The sequence below is a fragment of the Rhinoraja longicauda genome, chromosome 27 (genome assembly GCF_053455715.1).
Source record: "Rhinoraja longicauda isolate Sanriku21f chromosome 27, sRhiLon1.1, whole genome shotgun sequence".
In the NCBI taxonomy this organism is placed as follows: domain Eukaryota; kingdom Metazoa; phylum Chordata; class Chondrichthyes; order Rajiformes; family Arhynchobatidae; genus Rhinoraja; species Rhinoraja longicauda.
In genome coordinates this window covers 22827849-22852525 of record NC_135979.1, presented here as the reverse complement: position 1 = coordinate 22852525, position 24677 = coordinate 22827849, and positions in this window count along the sequence as shown.

Genomic DNA, 24677 nt, shown 5'->3' with positions numbered 1-24677 from the left:
TTGGTGCTGGCTACCACCGAACAGCTGCAGCATCTTACTGGTTGAAGGAGCGGAGCCTTCTCAAAATGTACAGCCTTCTTGTACAGGGTCCACAGCGTTCCTGGACCAGTCCAGTTTACTGTCCAGGTACACTGCAAGGTATTTGGACTCCCTGGTAAACTGCACATCCACACCATTGATGGAGACAGGGGTGTTCCTCTCCTCCTAAAGTCCACCACCAACTCCTTAGTCTTATCCATGTTGCGCTGCAGGTGATTCAGCCCAAACCACTCAACAAAGTCTTTGACTACATCTGTATTCAGCTTCCATTTCCTCACCAATGCACCCCACAATTGCAAAGTCATCTGAAAACAACAGGTAGAGCAAAGTTAAAGGTACAGAGTTCAGAAAATAGTTCTCAGCATTGTAGTGTACCAATGGGGTAAAGTTGAAATTGACAGTACCCTCGGACCATTCAGAAGCCTGATAACAGAGGCTGTTATGGAGGGTCGTGCGCACTTTCAAGTTTCTGTATCCACTGCCCAAATGTCTTGTAACTAACAATACCAAGGTTTCTATTTTACATCACGATAGATTAGGTGTTTTTATTTAATTAATTAACAGCCGTTTAATGCATTTTAAATAAATGTATTACATTTTTCATTTGTTAACATTTTAGTATGCTCATATGTAGTAATTTAACTTTAGCTGTTTACAAATATTTCTGATAATCAAACAGTCTCAGAAGCTACTCACCATGATCCTCAGTATTTAAGGCAGGTACATTGACAACGTTTAAAAGACATTTGCACAGGTACATGGAAAGGAAAGATTTTGAGAAATATGGACCAAACCCAGGTAAATGGGATTAGCTTAGATAGGGCATCTTGATCAGCATGGACGTGTTGGATGAAGAGCCTGTTCTCGAGCTGTAGGGCTCTATAACTCTATAACTCTGACTTTATGATCCTTCACTATGACCTCAGGCCTAACTTTGTAGGTTAGCAAACACCATGAGGTCTGGAAGTTGTTAAGGGTCGAGTAACTACAAAGGGTAACAGGCTGGGTCAAACATGATCCGGCCCACTATCTTTATGAACCATCATTCTAATGATAAGTCATTCACATGAAACCTTCAGTTCTTTCTCCATTGCTCCTGCTTGATTGATTGGATTTTTGTCGTTATTTTCATTTATAAGGTCACAAGGAATAGGAGTAGAATTAAGCCATTCGGTCCATCAAGTCTACTCTGCCATTCAATCATGGCTGATCCATCTCTCCCTCCCAAGATAGACACAAAAAGCTGGAGTAACTCAGCGAGACAGGCAGCATCTCTGCAGAGAAGGAATGGGTGGCGTTTCGGGTCGAGACCCTTCTTAAGACTAGTTAAGGATAAGGGAAACGAGAGATATAGACAGTGATGTGGAGAGATAAAGAATAATGAATGAAAGATATGCAAAAAAGTAACAATGATAAAGGAAACAGGCCATTGTGAGCTGTTTGTTGGGTGAAAACGAGAAGCTGGTGCGAGTTTGGTGGGGGAGGGATAGAAAGGGAATGCTGGGGTTTTCTAACTTGAAGTTAGAGAAATCAATATTCATACCATTGGGCAGCTTACAATTTCTCCTCATCTTCCAAAAAGAACGTCCTTTAATTCTGACCTATGTGTGTGTGAAATAAAAGATCAGATTTGTGAGTTATTTTAGATGTTGTATCATATTATAAAATTATTTTAATTTAGTTTTTCATTAAATGTTTGACAGTCATATTTTTTTGTGCATTCCCACACATTTTTTGTTTATGTTTTTGACAATTTAGGTTTTGCAAGCAGAACTTCAATTTTAATTACATGGAAGCAATTAATAAGATAAAATTGGATTTTTCTAAATGTGAATTATTTCTGTGATGAGTATATGCGCAGATACTTTGGTGGTAAATTTATGCTATATCATTCTCTTTAACAAATTGCACAGCTTAAGAAAAAAGCACAAAAATAAGTCATAAATGTTAATAGAAAATAACAGCACAGTACAAATATGAACATGAAAATTATGACCACAAAGTATACAAAAACACTATATCAACAATAAACATAAGAAAGGATGGAGCAAGTAATGCAGCAACGGTGAAAGCATCAGTTGTACAAATTACATTCTACATGTTGGAAACAGTAGAATGCAAGAAGAAATTTCACAGTTGAATGCATTTTGTCTGAGTTAGCATTATTCAATTTAAAGATAACGCTTGAATGAAGTGGCAAGAGAAACTGAAACAGATAGTGGATCCATGAAAGAACAGCAACTCACTTCTTATGAAGAGGGAATAATTAATTCGGTCAAGAAGAATAGTCATGGTATTTGAAGTTTTGAGACTGAAGGAAGTACAGAACTACTAGCATGCAATATATATTCATAAATTCTAAGCTTTTGTTTGATTATATGGCAGTCATGAGATAGAAGTATGGTGGATTATGTATGTCATAAATAGGATAGATAATCAGAATCTTCCTCCCGTAATGGGAGTATCAAAAACAAGAGGGTTTATGTTTAAGGGGAAAGAAGGAGTTTTAAAGGAGATCAGAGGATCAAATCTTTTACACAGAATGGCTGATATCTGGAATGCACTAGCAGAGGAGGTGGTGAATTAAACACAATTATTATGTTTAAGGCACATTTAGACAAACACTCAAATATGCAAGGCAAAGAAGGATACAGTCGTAATGTGGACACATGGGATTAGTGTAGGTTGGCAAAAATCTCAGCATGGTGGGGTGATGAGCCTGTTTCTGTGCTGTTTATTGACAAAAAATGCTGAAAGTAACTCAGCATGACAGGCAGCAGCTCTGGATAGAATGAATGGGTGACGTTTCATGTTGAGACCTTTCTTCAGACTGGAGAGCATAGGCTCTAGGTGAGAAGAAAGAGTTTTAAGAGGAACCTCAGGGGAAACATTTTCACTCAGAGGTATGATACTATGAATATAAACTATAATCCTCTGGTGGAATCCCACATGAAAGGTAGCCATACTAAAATTAACTTGAACAATGTTGGTAAACACATAGTGTCCTTGGAGAATTGACTACATTTAAAGCAATCAGACATAAAGCACTCTGCACATTGGACACGATGAAATTGATGAAGCATATATTCCATAAATGCAATTAAAGTCTAAAGATTGCAGTGGATTTTCATGTACTCAACATGAAATTGCTTATCAACAGAGAGGAGTAATCAACAAAGGTACTTGTCAAAGAGTCAGTCAGATGTACAACACAAACATGCCCTTTGGCTCACATTGTCCTTGCCCACTAAATTGGCATTCTGGATTAGTCCCACGCCTGCATTTGACCATAGCCTTCTAAATCTTTCTTCTCCATATATCTATCCAAATGTCTTTTGAAAGTCTTAATTGTATGCACTTCTATAGCTTCTGCTGGCTGCCCATTCCAAATACAGTCTAATCTCTGAGTGAAAAAGTTTCCCCTGAGGTTCCTCTTAAAACTCTTGCATCTCTCCTCGAGCCTCTGCCCTCCTGATTTAGAATCCTCTTACCTGGGGAAAAAGATGCTGAGCATTCACATAATCCCTATCCCTCATGATTTTGTACAGCTCAATAAGGTCACCCCCTCAACCTCCTATCTTCCCCAGCCTATCCAATTTCTCCCTATAACTCAAGCCTGAAAATTCAGGTAACATACTTTCCAACCTGCATCCTTTCCAACTTTTGATGTGATAGGAGAAAATGTCACTTGTCTGTGATAGTAGAAAGCAAAACAGATTTTTACTGTACTGTAACGAGCAAGTTGTATTATACAGAGAGTGGATATTAGGAAGGAGTTGCCAGAGGCACTGGTGGAATTAGAAACATTCACTACACTTAAGAGACATTTAGATAGGCACTTAAATAGGCAAGGCACAGAAGGATGCAAATGTACTACAGGCAAATGGAATTAGTATACAGTAGATTGGCAAAATGATTGGTATGAACATGGAGTAATAGCAATACACAGCACAGAAACAGCCCCTTTGGCCCAACTTGTCCATAGTCCCACAAACAAATTGTCCAGCTAAGCTGCTTACCCGAACTAGTCCTTTTTGCCCACATTTTTCACATTTCCCTTTAAACCTTTCCTATCCCTGTATCTGTCCAAATGTCTTTTAAACATTGTAATTATACCCCCTCTACCACTTTCTCTGGCTCCTCATTTTATATACACACCTGCCGCTGTAATAAATAAATAAATATTATGACCATAATATCTAGTTGCAGAAGTTAGTGTTGTGCAGTATTCAAGAGCCTGCTGGGAAAAGGCTGTTCTTGAACCTGGTGGTCAGAATTTTTTATGCTTCTAAACCTTCTTCCCAATTGTAGCAGTGAGATGAGAGTTTTGCCAGGGTGGTGTGGGTCTTTGATGGTATTTGCTGCCTTTTTGAGCCTGCACCTCCTATAGATCCCATTAATAGTTGGAAAGTAACTATCTGTGATGAACTGGACGGTTCATCACAAAGAAACACCCTCCACCATCAGCCTATATTTCCTGGCTTAACCCTGCAGTCCCTTTTGGATCAAGGTACCAAATCTGCTGTCCTCCAGCCAACAAGTGCCTTGCATGTGGCCAGGGAAGATTTAAAAATCATTCAGAGTTCCAGCAACCTCCTGCCTTGCTTACCAGAGCAGCTCGGAACAACGTTAATCAGGCCCTGGGGATTTCTCCATCTTTAAACCTACTAAGGCATCTAATACCTACTCCTCCTTTTGAATTTGACGTCCTCCCTGAATCCTCCAGCTAGCATGTTTTATTCCTCAGTGAATATTGATGAGAAATATTAATTTAAGATCTCACATATATCCTCTGATTAGCAATAGTTTCACTTACTTGGTATCCTTCCTTCAATTTTGCTTCAAAATAAGAATAAATAATGAATGAAGGATACACATCTACACTGAAACCAGCTCACTTGCTCTTCTTTTTGCATTCACCTAAGAGGGAAATATCAGCTCTGTTTTAATACCTTTTCTGAACGACAATTCCTTTGCTGAAACATAGCCAAAAGTTATTCTATAAAACTGTCAATCGCCAGAATATTAACACAAAGTTATATGTAGTATGTAAATTAAATACTGTATGCCCCTAATTTTCATGGAGAGATAAAGTCACATTATGTAGTCAAGTTATTTCAGGGAGCATACATTTATACCTTATTACTTTTAGGGGTGACAGTGCTATCATTAAAACCTAATGACCCTCTATAGAAAGTCGCCTTCTAAGTTATTTATTTATTGGTCCTCAAAACAGTGGGAGGTCCTACCTTGTTCAACCTTTCACTTCTGCACTGTTTAAAAATTGGATAGGAGCACAGTTACAACAGTAGGCTGTAAATCCCATTAAGACACCTCTGTTATTCAATAAGAAAATGATCTGATATTTGGCCTGAATCCATTTTACAGGTCAATCTTTAAATCTCTGCAGTCCAAATATTTATTTATCTCAGCCTGGAATGGATTTAGTGACTTAGTATCTAATGCTCTGTGACGAAAAGAATTCAGATTATTCACAACCATCAGAGAGAAGAAATTCCAACTAATCTTGGCTGACTCTATGCCCCTAATTTTCATGGAGAGATAAAGTCACAGTCATTCAGACTGAAACAGGCCCTTCAGCCCAGTGAGATTGCATCAACTATCAAACGCACATCCTTACATGTGGGATGCAGAGAATGATGGAATTCCAAACAGGAGGTGGCTATTTGTCTCATTTAGTCTATTCAGGCTGCTCGTGCAGCAATCCAGTCATGCCATTCCCACAGCCTGTCCTCATAGTCCTGCAAATTATACTTTTAAATGCCTATACAATTTCCTTTTGAAGAAAGTGATTGATTTGTTTTCTCCACTATGACAGGCAGCGAGTTCCTCAGATCATTATTACACACAATCGTTTCTCAGATCTGCCCTTACCTTTTGCCCAAATTATTAAACCTGCGTTTCTTAGTCTAGAACGATACTAGTCGTCATAGTGCACATCTCCAGGAAATTGTAGAATCAGTATCATCGAATGATTAGAACAACAAATTAGGTCATTTGGGACATCATGTTTGTGCTGCATCAACCAACCATCTCACTTCATTAGTTCCAGCGCAGTTTTCTCTGTCATCCTGCAGATTTGTCATCGAGACATGCAGTGTGGAAACTAGGCCCTTTTTGCAACAGATTCTACAGAAACTTTCAGGTACTCATTATCAGTAATCGTACACTAGTTGCATTTTGTTCTTCCCACATTCCCATCAACTACACCCTTCTCCCAAATTCTACCAGTCACATCGAAATCAAGGACAATTCACAGTGCCCAATTAATCTACCAACCTGCACATCTTTTGGATATTTGAAGAATTCCGAGCTCCCAGTGAAAACCCATGGGGTCATGGGAATAACGTACGACCTCCACACTAAGAGCATCAAAGATTGGTTTGGATCTAAGTCACCGGAGCTGTAAGGCAGCAGTTTTACTAAATGTATCATTGTGCTCCCAAAGTCTTAACTCTTTCATCATGGGGCACATTCTCACGGTATCACCCCAGTCAGGTCCCTTCAGAATTTCTCTCAATCATCCCTCCTTCTTCAAAATGCAGGGAGCATGGACCTGCAAGGCACCTGGACCTCCCTGAATACCACCATTTAATACTTACCAAGTGATGCCATACATTATTCAAGTAATACTATGTTTTTCCAATCTTTCCTGGAAAGCCTCATAGTATTTCCCTTCACAATAGTCCATCACCATTTTTTGGGACAATTTACATGACCTCTCTTTATCCTTTTGCTAATACTTTAGATCTTCCTCACAGCCTATACTATTACCTTGTATCATCAAGGTAAACAGTCCCTTCATCTAAGTCATTAATAGATTGTAGATACCTTTTGGCACTCGATTGAAATTGACCTGTTTATCCCGACCTTTTTATCTTCTGACTGTTAACCAATCCTCTGTCTAAACTAATGTTAGGATCACCGCCGCGCGCGTACCTTTATCTTGTTCACTTATCTTCAATCTGGAGTTTTATCAAATTCCTTTTAGAAATTGAAATGCGCAGCAGCCACCGGCTCCCTGTTATCTATCCTGCCAGTTATATTCTTATAGTACACACAACAGAAAGAGTAGGCCATCTGACCCTCAGTCTGAAGAAGGGTCTGGACCCGAAACGATCAGTCTGAAGAAGGGTCTCGATCTGAAACATTGTCTGAAGAAGAGTCTCGACCCAAAACGTCGCCCATTCCTTCTCTCCAGAGATGCTGCCTGACCCGCTGAGTTACTCCAGCATTTTGTGTCTACCATCTGACCCTCAGGCCTGCCCCACTTAAAGCCAGGCCTCAACTATTATTTGGTACCAGAGCTTCATTCCCCTCATTTTCTTGATCTTTCAAAAATGCATCTCCCTCTTCTTCGAATACCCTCAATGATCTAGCTTCCATATTCCAAGGTAGAGAATTCCAGAGATTCACCACTGTTTTTAAGAAGAATGTCGACACACTTCAGTTCTTTTGCCCTTTAACTTTGTAACTATGTCTCCTCAGTCGAGACTCTCCCACTAGTGGAAACAACTATCCCACTATGTCCTCCTAGAATCTCACATGTTTCAGTAGGATCACCTCTCATTCTCCTCAACTCTAAAGAAATCGGATCTCATTTATTTTGCCATTGTGATAGGCTAACTCTCTTTAATCCATGAATTAATTATACATCTCTATAAACTGCCTCCACTGCTCATAAATCCTCATTTAGATTTGCTACCAAACTATGTGCAGTATTCTAGCTGTGGCCTCAGCAAAGCTCTGTACAATTGCAACAATATTTCCCTGTTTTGAAATTCTAATGTGCCATTTGCCTACCTTACCACTAGCTGCCTGTTAACATGTTCATAAGTGTTAGGAGTAGAATTCGGCCATTCGACCCATCAAGTCTACTCCGCCATTCAATCATGGCTGATCTTTCTCTCCTAATCCAATTCTCCTGCCTTCTCCCCATAACCTCTGACACCATTTTGTGATCCATGTTCAGATCCTCCCGTACTTCACACATTTAGAATCTCTCTCCATTTAGATAATATACTGCCTTTTGAGTCCTCTCACCAAAATGGATGACTCGCATCCCTGCATTAAATTCTATTTGCCAGATTTTCGCCCACTCACTCAATTTATCTGCACCCTGTTGCAAAATCAAGTTATCCGCATTGCAATATGAGGATTCTGATAATCAAACCCAAGTTTTCTTTCATAAATCAATGTGAACTCCACCTAATCATTTAATGCTTTTCTAAGTACTCAATTATAATAATGGATTCCAGCTTTTTCCTCACAATCCATGTCAGGGTGACTGACCTGTCGTTCCCTGCTTGCTCTCTCCCTTGTCTTGAGTGCTGCTTTTATATTTGCTTTGCTTCAATCAACTGGGTTCTTTTCAGAATTCAGAATTTTATGGAATGTATGCCAATATGCCCAATTTCTGCAGCCACCTCTTTAGAACTCCAGCACCAGTTCAAGGGATTTATCAGCCCATGATCCAATTGGTTTGTCCAGCACTTAATCTCCAAGATATTGTTTGAAGCTCTGGTACCAAATTCGTTTTTGCCCCTTAGTTGCAAAGGTACATTATTTTGCCAGTTTTCTACTGTGAAGTAATCGAAAACAAAATGTTTAATGTCACTGATAATTACCTATTACCAAATATTAATTCTCCTATCAAAGCTGCAAAGGGGCCAACATTTAGTCTCTTTCTCCTCATGTAGAAAGGCTTTCAAGCCAATTTCCGGTCATATTTTGTCTTCTTGCTTTATCAATTATTTTTTTCTGATCTCTTTTGTTCTCCTAATTCTCAGGCTGATCTCTATTTATTGAAACTTTGAGCCTTTTCTATCAGTCTCGGCGGCAGCAGCGGGTGCCTCGGTGACAACCTGACACTTGGTGGCGGTGGGTCCTCATGGTCGATGAGCGTGAGGGGGGGTGGGAAGACAATGGGGACCTGTGGGGGGGGCCGCTGTGAAGAACAATGGGGGACCGCTGTGAGGGACGTTTGGAGAACAATGGGTGGGAGGGGGGACCGGTGTGGGGGAGGGGGGGACTCTCTAGTTTAGAATCATCTGCCCAGGGGATGTCTGTGTTTGTTTGTTTGTTCATTTGTTCCAGTGAAGGCGTTGTGCACACGGCAGCCAGCCAATAATCGCTTGTCATTTTTTTTTGTTTTCACTTTTTATTTCAAGTTTTTGTATACCTTGTGTGTTGTGACTGTCAGCAGACCAATTTCCCCCCGGGGATGAATAAAGTTTTATCATATCATATGTACCTGCATATATTGATTATGACAATCACTCTATCCCAGGGGATCGTATACCAGAATTGCCAGTCTCATCACACTGAAACATAGCTAAAAGAACTATACCCTGTGATGTCACAATGTATTGTTCAAGGAAAACATATAAAATTATGAGATATATTGATAGATCTTGGTGAGACCGCACCTGGACTATTGTGTACAGTTTTGGTCTCCTAATCTGAGGAAAGACATTCAAGTCTTAAAGGGAGTACAGAGAAGGTTCACCAGATTGATCCCTGGGATGGCAGGACTTTCATATGAAGAAAGATTGGATAGACTAGGCTTATACTCGCAGGAATTTAGAAGACTGAGGGGTGATCTTATTGAAACATATAAAATTCTTAAGGGGTTGGAGAGGCTAGATGCGGGAAGATTGTTCCCGATGTTGGGGAAGTCCAGAACCAGGGGTCACAGCTTAAGGATAAGGGGGAAGTTTTTAGGACAGAGATGAGAAAACATTTCTTCACACAGAGAGTGGTGAGTCTGTGGAATTCTCTGCCACAGAAGGTAGTTGAGGCCAGTTCATTGGCTATATTTAAGAGGGAGTTAGATGTGGCCCCATGTGGCTAAAGGGATCAGGTGGTATGGAGAGAAGGCAGGTACAGGTTACTGAGCTGGATGATCAGCCATGATCATATTGAATGGCGGTGCAGGCTCGAAGGGCCGAATGGCCTACTCCTGCACCTATTTTCTATGTTTCTATGTTTCTATATGATGGATATAGGGTAGAAGTGTCAAACACTAAAAGGAATTGGTTTAAGTCAGGGGACGCATTTTCGTTCCACATCGTTTTTGGTGCCTCAAATACATTGCCTGGAGTGATGATGGAAGCACATATGATATTAATGGTTAAGGCATTTAGAAAGGCATATGAACAGCCAAGGGTCAAGTGTTTTATTGTCATATGTCCGGAAACGGAACAATTACATTCTTACTTGCACCAGCACAATGTGTATGTAAACATAGTATTTAGTTGACACCATAATAAACAACAAAAAGAAGTTCAATATTTAAAAAAAAACAAATAATATAGTGCAAAGACAAAATCAAAGCCCAAATTCCCTAGTGCAATCAAGGCAGTTCATAGTTTGAGTTTGCCTTGTTCAATATCCTGATAGTCATTGAGAAGAAGCTGCTCCTGAATATGGATATTACTATTTTTGAGCGCCTTTTCCATCATCCCATTGGCAGGAGTGAAATGAGCGCGTGGCCACAGTGGTGTGGATGATGCTGGCTGCTTTTTTGAGGTAGTGCCTCCTATAGATCCCTTCGATGGTGGGAAGGTCAGTATCTGTGATGGACCGGGCAGTGTTCACCAGGCAGGGAATGGACAGATATGGACCATGTGTAAGGAGATGGGATTAACATAAATTGCCATTTTGGATGGCAATGGTATCATGGGCCGAAGAGCCTGCTTGCATGCTGTACCGATCCATGTTCTATGAAACTTCTTCCACAAGATCATTCTGAAGACCATCTTTTCTAATTTGATTCAGCCAGTTAGAGTAGGTACAGTAAGGACTTTAGGCTGCCCCTGGCAGTGTGTTTAGGATTATTCCTTATCACAGCTCAACCTAATTCCATTTGTTGATCTGCTGACCCAACATCCTTTACCAGCATGGTTTTAATTTCATCCTTTGGTTTGCGAGCTAATCCTACCCCACGTTTTTTTTCCGCCTGTTTTTTCAAAATTATATTTCCAAATGTCCGAATATTCAGTTACAAGCCTTGGTCACCTTGTAAACATGTTTTTAATGACAATCAAATCAAACCCAATTATATTATCGAAGATAGACACAAAATGCTGGAGTAACTCAGCGAGTCAGACAGCATCTCTGGAGAAAAGGAATAGGTTACATTTTGGGTCGAAACCCACTTCAGACAAATTATGTTATCAATTCATGTGCCATTTAATAAATGTTTCATACAGTCACATAAAGAGCCCCTAGGTTTGATGGTACTATTTTTCCCAATTTTGCCGTTTATTGCACCATTTAAACAATTATAGTCTGTTCCTTCCTGTCACATTCTGCTTTTCATTATTCAGATCACACTGCGCCATTGCCACGTCCCTCGTCTTAAATTAATCATTATTCCTGCATCTACACCTTCCCCTGACCATTCAATACTTAATTGAGACCCTTAACCATAGGCAAGACAGGTTCTAACCCGATTCAAAAAGCTGGGTTTAATCCTAACTTGGATGCTGCTAATGTAACGCTTGCATGTTCTCTCTGCGAATGCTTGGATTTCCTCTAGATGTCCTTCTACATCCCAAAGACAAGATGGTAGATCCCCTGAACCCTGGCTGACTTGCATCAGTTTAGACCCCTCCCTCCCCTTCACTTACATTCCTTCCTCTAACATCACAATTTGCAAATTTTCTATCCTCAACCTTCACAATTTGCAACTCCTTATCCTTGTGCCTCACATCTGTTTTTATATCTCTGGTCTTTGTCCAACAATCTATCAAAAAAAACCCTCACGTGCATTTGCCTATTACCAACCATGCTTTGGCCTGCCCCTCCACTCTTCTAGCTTTCTTTCCCCTACCCCCAAGTCAGTCTGAAGAAGGATCTCGACCAGAAACGTCACCCATTCCTTCTATCCTGAGATGCTGCCTGACCTGCTGAGTTACTCCAGCATTTTGTGAATAAATACCTTCGATTTGTACCAGCATCTGCAGTTATTTTCTTACACTGCGTTACTCTAGCATCTCGAGTCTTTCTTTGGTAAACTAATACCTGCAGTTCCTTGGTATTACAATATGGTGTTGTTGTTGTTCGTCCTTCGGGTTCGAAGATGACCATGACTTCACTTTCAGTTGGAGGATTGGTGACTGTGGGTCCGGAAGTGACTGGTGAGGCCAATCTGGGCCCGGAAGGCATGCCCACACGTAGGACACAAGTGGATGGGTGCTGCAGTGGAAGTGGAGGTAGCCCAGGTCTTGCGCGCGGTGCGTTTCCTCTGGGCCTCTGCAGTGCATCTGTTCTCTGCTGCACGGGCTCCTGTGGTGAGCTTGCTATGCCAGGTTGCACGGTCCAAAGCAAGAGACTCCCAAGTGCTGAGGTTGATGTCCATGTCTTTGAGGGACACTTTGAGGCAGTCCTTAAACCGTTTCTTCTGTCCTCCTACTGAGCGCTTGCCCTGACACAGTTCTCTATACAGAAGCTGTTTTGGCAGTCGACTCTCGGGCATTCTGACGACATGGCCTGCCCATCTGGCTTGGGCTTTCCGTAAGAGGGTGTGGACGCTGGGGATTCCGGCCCGTTCCAAGAACTCTGTGCCGGGAATTTCGTCCTGCCACCTGATGTGAAGGAGTCTGCGTAGGCAGCTCAAGTGAAAGTGGTTGAGCTGTTTGGCATGTCTGCTGTAGACAGTCCAGGTCTCACTGGCATAGAGAAGAGTGGTGAGTACCACTGCACGGTAGACCTTCAGCTTGGTGGTGAGGCTGAGTCCTCTCCGCTCCCAAACATTCTCACTGAGTCGCCCAAAGGCAGCGCTGGCCTTGGCAATCCTGTTGTTGACCTCAGCGTCAATGTTCACCATTCGCGAGAGTGTACTACCCAGATAGGTAAAGCTGTCAACTGCCTGGAGATTCTGCCCCTTCACTGTGATGTGTGGTTCCTGGTAGGGCTTTCCAGGCGCGGGCTGGTACATAACCTCAGACATTTTGGTGCTAATGGAGAGACCAAAGTTGTCACAGGCCTGTGAGAAGCAGTCCATTTCATGCTGCATCTTCTGCTCTGTGCTGGCGTTGAGGGCGCAGTCATCAGCAAACAAAAAAATCTCTGATGATGGTCTCCTTCACCTTTGTAACAGCTTGCAGGCGCCTGAGGTTGAACAGCCTGCTGTCAGTCCTGTACCTGATGTGTATTCCATCCTGGCAGTCACGGAAGGCATCAGTCAGCATGGCAGAGAAGACCATGCTGAAGAGTGTAGGAGCAAAAACACAACCTTGCTTCACGCCGTTTGTCACTGGAAAGGCTTCCGACTCGTCTCCGTCATCTAGCACTTTCACCATCATGCCGTCTTCGAACTGCCACACAATCGTGATGAACTTGCTGGGACAGCCAAACTTCTGCATTATCTTCCACAAGCCATCTCTGCTGACAGTGTCGAAGGCCTTTGTCAGATCGACGAAGGTCACGAACAGGTCGCTGTGCTGCTCTTGGCATTTTTCCTGGAGTTGGCGTGCAGCAAATATCATGTCGACAGTTCCACGTCCAGCACGGAAACCGCACTGGCTTTCTGGAAGGAGACCCTGCTCAAGGTATGTAGGTTAATTGGCTGGGTAAATGTAAAAATTGTCCCTAGTGGGTGTAGGATAGTGTTAATGTGCGGGGATCGCTGGGCGGCACGGACTTGGTGGGCCGAAAAGGCATGTTTCCGGCTGTATATATATGATATGATATGATATGATAAGGTGTTGAATGAGACGGTTGAGCAGGATGCGAGCCAAGATCTTCCCAGCTATGGACAGGAGGGAGATGCCTCGATGATTGTCGCAAGACTGGCGGTTGCCTTTCCTCTTGTAGATGTGGACTATGCTGGCATCTTTCAGCTGTTGTGGGACCTTCCCTTCATTCCACATGGACTGGAAGAGTTCAGTCAGCTTCTGCATCATGACAGGGCCTCCTGCTTTGTACACTTCAGCAGCAATTGCATTTGATCTTGGTGCTTTGCCACAGGAAAGTTACTTGATGGCCTTTGTGACTTCTTCTTCTGTCGGGAGGTTGTCAAGGTCCTGGTTGATCTCCATCTGAGGTACGCGAGTGATGGCCTCGTCATTGATATTAGCAGGGCGATAGGGGACCTGGTTGAAATGTTCAGCCCATCTCTCCAGAATCTGCTTCTTCTCTGTCAGCAACTGGGTCCCGTCTGCACTGAGGAGGGGAGAAAAAATTGCAGAAGAAATCTCCAGAGACCTTGATGGCAAGCTGGTGGACACACCCCATGATGACCAGGACAGCACTGACGAACGGTGGATGGCCTTCAGAGATGCAGTCTACTCCATCGCCCTCGAACAACCTCGGGCCAGCATCCCGTAGAAACCAGGACTGGTTCGACGAGAACGATGAAGAGATACAGGCACTGCTATCAGAGGAACACCAACTGTTCAGAACACACCAGAACGACCTCACGTCACAAGCGAAGAAAGATGCCTTTGCCAGCACAACACAAAAAGTACAGAAGAAATTCCGTGAGATGCAGGACGCATGGGATAGCAAGAAGGCCGATGAAATCCAGGGCTACGCAGACAGTCACGACACCAAGCGTTTCTACGACGCATTGAATATGGTAGATTAGGTGACTCACCCTAGGTTAGTAAGAAGAATAATCATGGGCATCTGCTTGCAAAAGTAAGTTGCAAAGGTTCTTGGAAATAGGAGAGAGAAAGGAACTAATGGGATTGCTCCTCTAAGAGCTGGTGTGTATCTGAATTGAAAGGGAGGGATGATGCAGAGACTGGAAAGTGATAAGTTGAATTAGACAAGGTGGGAGGGGGTGGGAGGGGGGTGGGCGTTGGTGGGCAGGTGGAACAGGTGGTGATGCGAATAGGAAAGGTGAACCAAGGAAGAAGAAACCCGGTAAATAAGTTACAAACATTTGACTGGCGGAACTCAGTGGGTTGTTGCAGGTCCCGATTGCCTTTCTCTCTACCCTTGATAACCTCACCTCTACTTTTGCTCTCAGTATTGTGGATTGTTTTCTACAAAGGATGGTCCTTTCCCTCAATGTATACAAGAGACAGGTCTTCCAACAACCCATCTTTGCTGTACAATGCTGCCCTCTGGCAATAAAAGTTAATTCCAAGACCTTAGAAAACCATGACCACTTCCCAGCTCTCAGGAGCTATCTCCCAGCAACTGCAGACAGTGATGATAGAATTCTTCATTGGCCCCAGTGTACCAGCACAGCCTTTGGCCAACGGGACAAATGTAGACTACCTAAAGCAGCACCTCCAATCACTGGAAGGTGCCAATGCTGATCTGCAAAATTCAACAAATTTACTGGAAGAACAAACAATTCAATGTCAGCATCCTCTCCGAAGCCAACATTGCCAGTATTGGGTTTGCTGGAAGACCTCCATTTGCATACCCAATACCAGATTCCCAGTTTCTGTCACAGGAAGTTATTACCAGAGGAAAAGATTCAAGGATGTTCTCAACGCCTTCTTAAAAATGTGCAATACTTTTCTGACCTCTGTGAATCCCTGGCCATCTGCTCAAAGTAGAGACACTTCGGTACAAAAAAGTCCAATTCATGCTCAGGGGCAATCAAATGCCCAGAATAAAAGACAAATAGAGCACAATATCTCCCATACTACCACAAACCAGCATCTCATGACCATCTGTGGAAGAGTGTATGGTTCCCACATCGATCTTATCAGTTCCTCAGAAACCTGGAGTAGAAGCACTTCATCCTTGAGCCCGTGGGACCACCTGGCAAATAGAGGATGACTGGAAATCACACAAAATATTGTGCTTCATGAAGAAACACTTTTCCATTTGTGTAGTTTCTGTTTTATATGTATACACACATAAACTAAATAGACACATGGTAAGTTTCACCGTGAAGCATAATATTTTGTGTGATCCTATTACAATGAGAAAATTGATCATCAATTATAGATGTGAAGTTCTTGATAAACTTAGACTTGCCTTACTGAAGTTTATTATTTTTATCCTGAATAGCACGAAAAGGAGAAAATAATTCTTATAAAACCAATAAATGTTCACTACATTTTATACATTTGTAAAATGCATAGTTTGTTGGACATTGAGAAATGAATAAGTAAGAACATGTTTTCAAAACATTAAGCTCCTTTAAAAATGTAAAATATTTCAATATTTTCTTACTGTTCATTTTACTGATCTGCAAATCTCCATACCATTAACATAAACAATATGTAGCTAAAAATCATCTTCTATTTCAAATTCTATATCTTAACAATTAAATAGCCTCTTACACTTGCTATCTAAAGTAACTAGAATGTTTCTCAGAAAATCTGAACTTTAATTGTAATTTATCAATACCAATAAATGCACAAATACTTAAGAATGACATCTCACCGAGGAAGTGAAGCATTAACAAATTATATAAGGAAAAGAATGTTATTAAACATTGGTTTCATTGAATTAGGTTTAAATTCATACGTTTGTCAAGGTAATCCAAAGATGTTGGCGTTTACCTATGAACAGGGAGAGGTGTGACAATGCAGATGTAGCCAAAAGCATGAAAATTGAAGGCTATGTTCAAAGGAAGAATTGTACATTTTATTTCTAAAGACAATCGATCAAATAGAGTTGGACTGGGTAGATAGAAAATGAAACTGGTAGGTGTCTCTTTAAAGGTTAAACTGATGGGTAAACAAATAAATTAATAGATCTCTCAGACCCATGACTCCAGTCATCTGGAAAAACAGGCAGTAGGTTGTTGTGACACCACCATCATGCCCCAAGTCCCATTCACCACTGCTGTCTCACAGTTCCAGGGATCCATGTTTGATACTAATCTCTGCTTGTATGCTGCTTGGTGCTGCTTGTATGTACATTCTCTGTCTCACTGTGCAGATTTCCAGTGGATGCAGATTCCTGCAATATTGGCAAGCCATGCTGGTGGTTTAACATGCTACTGTAAATTACCCTTCCGTACAGGTTAGTGGCAAACATTGTAAGGAGAATAGATGGACAATTGAGAGAGAGAAGTAGTTGTTGGGCTGCAGGGAAGAAAGTAGAGAGGGAATGGGATTGTTTATCTCTGAGCCGACAATGAACCCAATATATTGAATGTCCCTCAAGGATGTAGTGAATACAGTGAACCCTTGTTATAACGGACCATGGTGGGGGGAGGTTGGGAAAGAATGGTGTCCTTTATTGCCGATTGTCCGCTATAACCGTTCAAGGGTTTGTCCCTCATTGACATGATTGCCTGGAGCCCTGTCACTGAGAGCCCAATGGGACCTCCATCACTACACTGAGCGCAGTGGCTCAAGAAAACACCCGGCATCATCTTGTCCAACGCAACTAGGGTATTGTAACAACCATTGCCCCTGCTGCTGATTCCCGCATTCAGAATTGAGAGTAAAATGGGAGATCTGGGCGTTGAGGTTTCTGGGTGAGGATACCCTGTTTGTTACATTGATTTATTAAAGTTAAGTGTGCATCCAAGAGATTGATCGTTAATACGGGGTACTGATTGAGAATGATCAGCCATGATCACATTGAATGGCGGTGCTGGCTCGAAGGGCCGAATGGCCTCCTCCTGCACCTATTGTCTATTTAATGCCTTGTCAATTTCAAGATCCTTTGCAGTGTAACTAGCAACTTGTGTTCTTATAGAGACAGTCTGCTATAACCCAAATCTGTTGTACAGAGGTCTGTAATTATGGGTTTACTGTATAAGTACAGCCATCAGGTCTTTCACATTGGCTCCTGGAACAACAAAGTCTAGAATTCAAAACCTTTTACGCTACTCTTCAAAAAGCATTCCCGGTCTCATCATTCCCTATCTATAATCTCTTCCAGTCCTACAATCTTCCCCAATTGCCTCCCCCTTCAGGATCTCGAATACTGATGTTTGTGCATTTTTTTCATCCTCCATCATGGTTTCTGTTGCTCGCATTGTCTTGGCTGTAATCTTTTCTCTAAATTATTTTCTTTCTTATTTTAAGTTGCTTCTCAAAGCAACTTGTGTCTCAGTCCTTAGTTGTTACATAGAAAGATAGAAAATAGGTGCCATTCGGCCCTTTGAGCCAGCACCACCATTCAATATGATCATGGCTGATTATTTTAAATCAGTACTCCGTTCCTGCTTTCACCCCATATCCCTTAATTCTGTTGGCCCTAAGAGCTATATCTAACTCTCTCTTGAAAACATCAAGTGTATTGGCCTCCACTGCCTTCTGTGGCAGAGAATTCCACAGATTCTCAACTCCCTGGGTGAAAAAGTTTTTCCTCATCTCAGTCCTGAATGGCCTACCCCTTATTATTAAACTGTGACCCCTGGTTCTGCACTCCCCCAACATCGGAAACATTTTTCCTGCATCTAGCCTGTCCAATCCCTTAAGAAATTTATGTTTCCATAAGATCCCCTCTCACTATGGCTTACTTTCAGTGACTGATGTACAAGGACACACAGGTCTCGTTTACCACCCCCTTTCCTAATCTGTTACCATTCAGTTACAATGCAACTTTATGCCATCTGAGCTCAATTTTGTTTTGATTACCATAAATTGCCATTGGTATGGTTTTATATGTTAAATATACAATATTAAAATAACCCATAGATGAATAATCACGGTTAAACTTTAAAGTCAGACTGCGAACTTGCGTTTCATCTTGCAAAATATATTGTTAAAAAAGAACAAAATATTGTTTAACTTAATCATGCAATTGTCAGTTTATTATTTTTCTTAAAGTTATCATAATATATAAACAAAATTAGAGGAATAATTTTGATGTAAAGAATAAATCATATCAAAAGGAAGATTCATTTTAGAAAATACCACCTAATTTGGATGTCCAAAATCATAGGAAGAAATGCAATTGGTAACAGCTATGAGGTCCATTGACATCAGCTATTGATAAATGAATATTAGATTGGCATCATTTTATTCTTTTAACTATGTCACTTAACCTTGTACAAATCAGGGTTTTCGCAGGTGTTTACCCTGAAAGGTCTTCGTAGGTTGGAGGAAAGTGCATTTTAAATACCTCCTACAAGATTTAAAATATGTTTTTGCTTGTCAGTTTAATCGTGGGAGGACCTCACACTGAAAGCATTCCAATGCTTTCATATTCCCGTTCTAATAAATTTGATTCGATTATTCCAATATCCCTGCTTTCACATTGAATTCTAAACTGGTTCCTTGCTTCTGTATGTCTATAATGTTACAAGAAATTTCAGTCCTATAATTATATTTTAAATTAAATATTTATACAGTTTTCACAGTTTTTGCGCAGCATTACATATACCATGGAAATTCATACTGCCCCTTTGTGAATAATCAAATCAGGCTATTCTTTGATATGGCATGAGGTTTTTATGTAAAATTCAATGTAATTTTATCGGTAAATGATGCGGATGCTTCGTGTAAGCGACATGCATGTGGAGTCGGCTATATACGCAGTGGTGTCAAATGGCAAGAAATTAATGTCTTAATGCCAAACATGCAAAATTCTTCTTCACATTAATAGAATAGAATAGAATAGCCTTTATTGTCATCCAAAAACATGTTTTTGGATGAAATTACATTACCCACAGTCAACAATGAGAGGCAATGAAAAAGAAAGCAATAAAAGACACAATCACAAAAACCAACATAAAACAACAAAACATCCATTACAGTGAAGGGCCTGTCCCACTTAGGCGGGTTTTTTTGGCGACTGCCGGCGACTGTCAAAGTCGTAGCAGATCACCAAAATTTTCTTTTACCCGACGACAATGACCACGACAATGCCGAGTCAGGTCGAGATTACACCGTCTTCGGAAACATCGCGAAATTCCCACGCTGTCAATGCTTCTCCGGCGTCCTGATTTTCGCTGAAATCACTGACAAGTCGGTAAGTACTTGAGAGTTATGAATTATAACATCTTGTATGGGTTACTTAAAAACCAAGCTTCACTGTAACAAGGCATAAACTGGATTTACTTCCAGTTTACTAATAGCAGTATTAAAAATAATAATTTAAAAAGTGTTTAAGTGGATTTTTGCGAAAAGTGTGTGGGCTTTCTTTGAAAATGTGCGGGAGTTGCATATCTGGTTTCTGGGTTGGGATCCCACTTTAAATGTAATGGCTGATGGCCATAAACATCACAAAAATTCCCACGCTTACCTGACCGTCAAACTGTCGCCTCCAATCTACCTGGCAAATGTCCTGACGGTAAATAAGTTGGTTAAACACAAGCATTTTATGGTAGTTTGAAATGACTTTACTTATTTTAATATTATGTGGTTCTAAATGCACCTAAGAGAACCTATCAAACCTGGGGACAGCATGCGACAATAAGCAACGATACCTGGCGACAAGCCAGCTGTCGCCGAGAAATTTCATTCCGGATGATTTCTCAGTGACGCGCTGAGATCCACTATGATTTTTGGAAGACTCCTCACGATCATGCCCGCGACACCCCGGCGAACTGTCGGCGACAGCCTGGTCGCTGGCAGTCGCCTTAAAATCGCCTAAGTGGGACAGTTCCTTAAGTCTCCTCCAATTACCTACTCACTGTGATGGAAGGCCAAAATGTCTTCTTTCTTCCCTGCCGTCTTCTCCCGCAGTCAGGCAGTCGAAATTGCCACGTTTGGGCGGTCGGGGCTCCCGACATTGAAGCCCCCGCCGGGCGGTAGAAAATCCCACTGCCTGAAAATAACTTAATCATGCAATTATCATGGAAAATCCCATGGGTTAAAGGTCCGCAGCGGACCGACCCAAGCCTCGCGATTCGGGGCGGACAAAGAAGCTGCCGCTGCCGGATCTCCCGAAGTCGGTCTTCACCCAGGGACCTGCGAGCTCAGATGTCCACAGGGCCTGCGGCCGAAGCCTCCGAAGGCAAGTCGCAAGCACACTCGCAGCGATACCACAGCCTCCGAAGACAACCAGCTCCGCAGGTGGTGAGTACAGTCCGTGGGCTCTGCGAATGAGAGCCCCAAGTGGTCCCAGCTGGAGGCTGCCAGCTCCAGGTGTTTGGCCGATGATAGGCCACAACGTGAACGGAGACACGACCCAGAAAAAAAGTCGCGTCTCCGTTCGGAAGAGATAATTTTTTATAGTTCCCCCCATCCCCCCACCCACACATACTACACAACCACAAAAAAGACTACATCACATCCAACACTTACAATTAAGACAAAAAATTAATAAAACAAAAAGACAAACTGACTGCAGTTGAGCCGCAGCTGCTGCGCAGCGCCGCCACACGAGACAGATTCCCAGTCCCAGAGACTGTATTCCCAAGAATACAGGGATAACTCATACCTAAATGTTTTAAATGGAAGTTGAGGCTTGCTTTGGTGCTAGTTAAAGTTAACCTTACTTTGATCCCTGCGGAGAAGAGTGAAGCACAATTCATCTTGCAAGTAGGTCACCCATTAAGTATTTTTCTTCATGTTCGCTCACGCCACTCTCGCTCACTATATCACTAGGGCTCCATTTGCATACCTAATCACATCCACTGGACCTTGGCCTGTCCATCGGCCAAGCTCCTCTACCCTTCCAACCGAACCTTCTCCAGAGGTGAACTGCTGCGTTTTGTGTTCAGTGAGCTTTTGATTAATTGCTTGAAGGCAATGCAATTTTCAGAGGAAGAGCAGTGAAAAGGGGCATCCTGTGAAGCTAAGAGTGTGTCACTTGAGGAACTATGAGAATGTGAAAAGGAGCTAATTAAATCCAAATGTAGCTGCGGTAGTTTTGGGACTTAGTAACTATTGACAGAGCTGTATCATTTTTCTAAGGAAAACATCTAGCAACGTAACTCAACATTAGACATGGTACCATCAGTGACTGTAGAAATCATCCTCATTTTGTGAGCTGTGGTCCTACAAGGTTATCTGTCAATGTATGTATGTATGTAAGTACCTACTCTGGTGGGCAGAATACCAAGTGAACAATAACAGCAGCTTGTAACAAAGATAGCAGTACAGCCATGAGGAATTCTCAGGTGGCACAGTAGCGTAGCTTGTAGAGCTGCTGCCTCATAATGCCAGACACCCGGGTTCAACCCTGACCTCGGATGCCTTCTGTGTACAGTTTGCATTTTCTTCCTGTGACTGCGTGGGTTTCCTCCGGGTGCTCTAGATTCCCTCCACCTACCAAAGATGTGTGGGTTGGTAGATTGATTGGCCTTTAAAGTTCCCTTTCTGTGAATGGTAGAATTGATAACAATATGGAAAAAATAATGTTGGGTTAGATTAGTAAAGGTTTAGTGATGGTCAGCATGGACTCATTGGCCAAGGGGCCCATTTTTGTGCTGTATCTATCTATCTGCAGTAAGAAGTACGAGAGTGGAACGAGTGAATTTCTCCGACCGATGATTGGCTTCCTTCGGTGCTGTATCCAATACATGATTCTATGATTTCCTAGAAATGTACACAATCACAACCAGGACGAGGAGCTGCAGATTTGGCATTTTGGGCAAAAAATACTAGGCAGATATGAGAAACTGTTTTACTCAAAGTAATGATCTTGAACTCACTGCCTGTCAGGGTGGTGGAAATTTTCCAATCCAATCCAATCCAATAGAACTTTATTGTCATTCGGTACAAGTACCGAACAAAATTTCAGCAGTCACAAAACACAAAACACAACAAAAAAAAGAAAAAAAGTACACAGGACACACGACCTCAAGACAAACATCCGTCACAGTGAGTCCAAACACCCCCTCACTGTGATGGAAGGCAACAAAACTTCCACTCTCTCCCCCCCCCACGCCCACGGACAGGCAGCTCGACCCCTAACGAGGCGACCGACACGCACAGCCCCTGCAAGGGGATGGAAGGCCCCGCGGCCGAGCCGCACCAGGCACTGAGACGTCCCGCGGCTGAGCCGCGCCGGCGATGTTAAGTCCAGCGACCGAGCCGCGCCGGGCGATGGAAGGCCCCTCGGCCGAGCCACACCGGGCGCTGCTTATTCCCCTGTCCGAGCCGCCCCGGCGATGTTAAGTCCAGCGGCCGAGCCGCGCTGGGCGATGGAAGGCTCCGCGGCTGAGCCGCACCGAGCGCTGAGACGTCCTGCGGCCGTACCGGGCGATGGAAGGCCCCGCGGCCGAGCCGCGCCGGCGATGTTAAGTCCAGCGGCCGAGCCACGCCGGGCGATGGAAGGCCCCGCGGGCGATGGAAGGCCCCGCGGCCGAGCTGCGCCCCGGGGAAGAGACCTAATAAAAGAAAGGTTTCCCCCACCACACCACCCCCCACCACCCCCACCACCCACCCCACCCCCCCTCCACCCCACCCCCACCCCCCACACATACACAGCCAAAAACAGAAACAAAAACCAACCCAACACCGACACACAAACAAAAAAAAAGGAAAAAGTACACACAGACTGCCAGAGAGCCGCAGCCGTTAGGCGCAGCCACACCTTCAAGGTTGCAAGGTCAGTTTATTGTCACATGTACCAATTAAGGTACCGTGAAATTTGGGTTACCATACAGCCATACTAAGTGAAAAGCAACAAGACACACAGTCACATAAAATAAAAGTTAACACAAACATCCACCTCAGCGGCTCCCCACATTCTTCACTGTGATGGAAGGTAATAAAGTTCAATCTTCTCTCTCTTTATTCTCCCACACTCGGGGCTGTCGAACCATCTGCAGTTGGGGCCATCAAAGCTCCCGCAGCCGGCGATCCAAAGCCCTTGCTTCAGGGTGATCAAATCTCCCTTGTCGGGACAGTTGACACTCTCTGCAGCTTGGAACTCCCGAATCGGTCTCTAATCAGGGACCGCAGACTCCACGATGTTAAAGTCCACAGGCAGCTGTTGGAGCTCTCCACAGTCGATCCCCGGCAAAGGGATCGCAAGCTCCACGATGGTACATCCACACCGCGTACGCGGTTGCAGCACGGGGTCGGTCTCCAGGAAAGGCTGCGCCACTCCAGTCCCTAAAATCCTCCTTATATTTCCCTGAAATAAAAACAGAGAATGCAGGCCAGGTAGCACCAGTGGAGAAGAAAACAGTGTTAAAGTTTCATGTTGGTGACCTTGCGTCAGAACCGTCTAAACTTGCTGTTAAACCCTGGTGAAGCTTAGGTCCTGTATAAAGTAGGACCATTGGACATTCAAGCAATTTGAGATACAGATTATCTCTGAAGTGCCAAGTTGATTTGCACCTGTTTGGTCTAATAAGGTAAGTCACACATGTCCACTTGTTTATTATCCAACAATCCATAAAACATGAAAATTAAAATTTAAAGAGCCACAGATGCTGTAAATCTGAAATATAAACAGAATATACTGGAAACTCTCCGCTGCGTCAGTCTGTATCTGGAAAATAGAATCTGAAATTTTGACTACCCTGCTGAATGTAACATTTCTGTTACAATGGCAGTGTTCTAAGCTGATTCTATTTCAAGCCAAATGTAACAAGTGCTCTGTACATTAACCAAGATCAAAGTCATGCTAACGACTTCTAAAATAGTCAATACAATATTATTGTTACCATTTGTTACAACATCTGCAGGGCATGCCAGCAATTACTGGGAAATGCAAGGGTACTCTGAAATGTAGGTGATGTAAGACAAAAGGTACCTATTTAGTTTGAGAAAGCCAAGATTAATAGCAAGAAATATTTACACAACTGATAGAGTCAAATTAATGATTTACTAGAGCTT